The sequence below is a fragment of the Glycine max genome, chromosome 4 (assembly GCF_000004515.6).
Source record: "Glycine max cultivar Williams 82 chromosome 4, Glycine_max_v4.0, whole genome shotgun sequence".
In the NCBI taxonomy this organism is placed as follows: Eukaryota; Viridiplantae; Streptophyta; class Magnoliopsida; order Fabales; family Fabaceae; genus Glycine; species Glycine max.
In genome coordinates this window covers 23,145,272-23,149,331 of record NC_016091.4, presented here as the reverse complement: position 1 = coordinate 23,149,331, position 4,060 = coordinate 23,145,272, and the positions used below count along the sequence as shown (strand labels likewise).

Sequence of the window (4,060 nt, the reverse complement as noted above, 5' to 3'; positions counted from 1 at the left end):
CCTGATTTCACCTACTAAAGCTTGTGCATCCAATACACTGATGAGGATGTCCCATATGTTCTTAAAACTGGACTGATTCATTTGCTTCCAAAGTTTCATGGCCTTGCAGGTGAAGACCCGCACAAACATCTGAAAGAATTTCATATTGTCTGCTCCACCATGAAACCCCTAGATGTCCAAGAGGATCATATATTTCTAAAGGCTTTTCCTCATTCTTTAGAGGGAGTGGCAAAGGACTGGCTGTATTACCTTGCTCCAAGGTCCATCACGAGCTGGGATGACCTTAAGAGAGTATTCTTAGAAAAACATTTCCTGCTTCCAGGACCACGGCCATCAGGAAGGATATCTCAGGTATTAGACAACTCAGTGGAGAGAGTCTATATGAATACTGGGAGAGATTTAAAAAACTATGTGCCAGTTGCCCTCACCATCAGATTTCGGAGCATCTTCTTGTCCAATATTTTTATGAAGGACTCAGTAATATGGAGAGAAGTACGATAGATGCTACCAGTGGTGGAGCCCTTGGAGACATGACTCCTGCTGAAGCCAGAAATTTAATTGAGAAGATGGCTTCCAACTCCCAGCAGTTTAGCACCAAAAATGATGCTATAGTCATTAGAGGAGTGCATGAGGTAGCTACAAACTCAACTGCATCATCTGAAACAAAGAAGCTTGAAGGCAAACTAGATGCATTGGTTAACTTGGTAACCGAGCTGGCCTTGAATCAGAAATTTGTACCTGTCACAAGAGTCTGTGGTTTATGCTCCTCTGCTGACCACCATATAGACCTTTGCCCTACCATGCAGCAACCTGGAACAATTGAGCAGCCTGAAGCTTATGCTGCAAACATTTACAATAGACCTCCTCAACCTCAGCAGCAAAATCAACCACAACAGAACAATTATGACCTCTCCAACAACAGATACAATCCTGGATGGAGGAATCACCCTAATCTCAGATGGTCTAGCCCTCAACAACAACAACAGCAGCCTGCTCCTTCCTTCCAAAATGCTACTGGCCCAAGCAGACCATACATTCCTCCACCAATCCAACAACAGCAATAGCCCCAGAAACAACAAACAGTTGAGGCTCCTCCGCAACCTTCCCTCGAAGAACTTGTGCGACAAATGACTATGCAAAACATGCAGTTTAAACAAGTGACCAGAGCCTCTATTCAAAGCTTAACTAATCAGATGGGACAATTGGCTACACAATTAAATCAACAACAGTCCCAAAATTCTGACAAGCTGCCCTCTCAATCTGTCCAAAATCCCAAAAATGTCAGTGACATTTCATTGAGGTCGGGAAAGCAGTGTCAAGGACCTTAACCCGTAGCACCTTTCTCATCTGCAAATGAACCTGCCCAACTTCACTCTACTCCAGAAAAAGGTGATGACAAAAATTTACCTAACAATTTCTGTGCAGGTGAATCTTCCACTGGTAATTTTGATTTGCAGAAGCAGCACATCCCTCTTCCATTCCCTCCCAGAGCAGTTCCCAACAAAAAAATGGAAGAGGCAGAGAAAGAGATCTTGGAAACATTTAGAAAAGTAGAGGTAAACATACCTCTGTTGGATGAAATAAAGCAAATTCCAAGATATGCTAAATTCTTGAAGGAGTTGTGCACTAATAAGCAGAAGCTTAAAGGAAGTGAACGAATTAGCATGGGCAGAAATGTCTCCGAATTGATTGGTAAATCTATCCCCCAAATTCCTGAAAAATGTAAAGATCCAGGTACATTCAACATACCATGTATTATAGGGAATAGTAAGTTTGACAATGCCATGCTATATTTAGGAGCTTCTGTTAGTGTTATGCCTCTGTCTATTTTTAATTCTCTATCTCTAGGTCCCTTACAGTCAACTGATGTGGTAATTCATTTAGCTAATAGAAGTGTTGCCTATCCTGTTGGTTTCATTGAAGATGTCTTAGTTAGAGTTGGTGAACTGATTTTCCCTGTTGATTTTTATATTTTGAATATGGAGGATGGATTTTCTCAAGGATCAGTTCCCATCATTCTAGGCAGACCCTTTATGAAAATAGCTAGAACTAAGATAGATGTATATGCAGGCACACTATCCATGGAGTTTGGTGATATAATTGTTCATTTTAATATTCCGGATGCTATGAAACACCCATCTGAAGATCTTTCTATATTTCGTGCTGAAATAATTGACCATGTAGTTGATGAATACATGACTGATCTTTATTCTAATCTGCATGCCTCTCACTCTTCATGCATTGAGTTTGAAATTTTACTTGACCATATGTCTGAATTTGATCCTGAGAGTGAATCTGAAATTGATATTGATTGTATGTCTGGTGGTGATGGTGTTTTACCTCTCGAGATTTATTTTATAGAGTCAGATAGGACTAACCATGTTTTAGGAAGTACACATACCTCTGACTTTCTTTATGAGCTACAGGCTGAGAAACCATCTTCTTCTACCACTATCCAGCCGGCCACACCAGAATTGAAGCCTCTGCCATCAAATTTAAAATATGCTTACTTGGATGATAGAAAAAGTTTTCCAGTAATTATATCTGCCTCCCTTGCTAATGAGCAAGAGGAGAGTTGTTGTCTGTTCTCAAGAAGCATAAGAAGGCTATATGCTGGACCCTGGCGGACATTCCTGGTATTAGCTCATCCACATGTATGCATCGAATAAATTTAGAGGATGGAGCTAAACCAGTAAGACAACCACAGAGAAGACTCAACCCGGTGATTCTTGATGTAGTGAAGAAGGAGATAACCAAGCTTTTGCAAGCTAGAATCATTTATCCTATCTCTGACAGCCAATGGGTGAGTCTCGTTCAGGTAGTCCCGAAGAAAACCGGCCTCACAGTGATAAAAAATGAGAAGGAGGAACTGATTCCTACTCGGGTGCAGAACAGTTGGAGAGTCTGCATCGACTATAGGAGGCTGAACCAGGTTACCAAAAAGGACCATTTTCCCTTGCCATTCATTGACCAGATGCTTGAACGCCTGGCAGGTAATTCTCACTACTGTTTCCTTGATGGTTTTTCGGGTTATATGCAAATTACTATTGCTCCTGAGGATCAGGAAAAGACCATATTCACCTGCCTCTTCGGCACTTTTGCCTATAGGAGGATGCCTTTCGGCCTGTCCAATGCCCCTGGTACCTTCCAGTGGTGCATGATTAGTATTTTCAGTGATTTCTTAGAAAATTGCATAGAGGTGTTTATGGATGATTTCACTGTATATGGATCCTCTTTTGATGGTTGTTTGGATAGTTTGGAAAAAGTTTTGAATAGATGCATCGAAACTAATCTTGTTCTAAATTTTGAAAATTTTCATTTTATGGTTGAACAATGTATAGTTTTAGGCCACATTGTTTCCAATAAGGGTATTGAAGTAGATCCTGCAAAAATTTATGTTACTTCACAATTGCCTTACCCCTCTTGTGTACGAGAGGTGCAATCTTTTCTTGGTCATGCAGGATTCTACAGGCGCTTTATAAGAGATTTTAGCAAAGTAGCCCTTCCACTATCCAACTTGTTGCAAAAGGAGGTGGAGTTTGACTTTAATGACAAATGCAAAGAGGCTTTTGATTGCCTCAAAAGAGCGCTGACTACCACCCCCATCATCCAAGCACCCGACTGGACAGCCCCTTTTGAGCTTATGTGTGATGCATCAAATTATGCATTGGGGGCTGTCCTTGCTCAAAAAATTGATAAATTGCCCAGGGTGATATATTATGCTTCTAGGTCTTTAGATGCTGCCCAAGCGAATTATACTACTACTGAGAAAGAGCTTCTAGCCATAGTTTTTGCTCTTGAAAAATTTTGATCTTATTTGCTTGGCACATGCATTATTGTTTATACTGACCATGCAGCTCTAAAGTACTTGTTGAAGAAGGCTGATTCTAAGCCTAGGTTGATTCGATGGATGCTCTGGCTCCAAGAGTTTGACTTGGAGATCCGTGATAAGAGCGGAGCACAAAATTTTGTTGCTGATCATTTGAGTCGGATCGAACGTATATCTGATGCGGATTCACCCATTCGGGATGATTTCCCGGATGATCATTTGTATATACTA

General features: G+C 40.9%; 1 non-coding gene across 1 annotated transcript; it reads right to left on the bottom strand.

Moving 5' to 3' along the window:
• Positions 1-329: 329 nt before the first annotated feature.
• LOC113001505 (small nucleolar RNA R71) lies at positions 330-436 on the bottom strand. Its single transcript, XR_003266900.1, has one exon. It is a non-coding gene; the product is annotated as a small nucleolar RNA R71 (small nucleolar RNA).
• Positions 437-4,060: the final 3,624 nt, after the last annotated feature.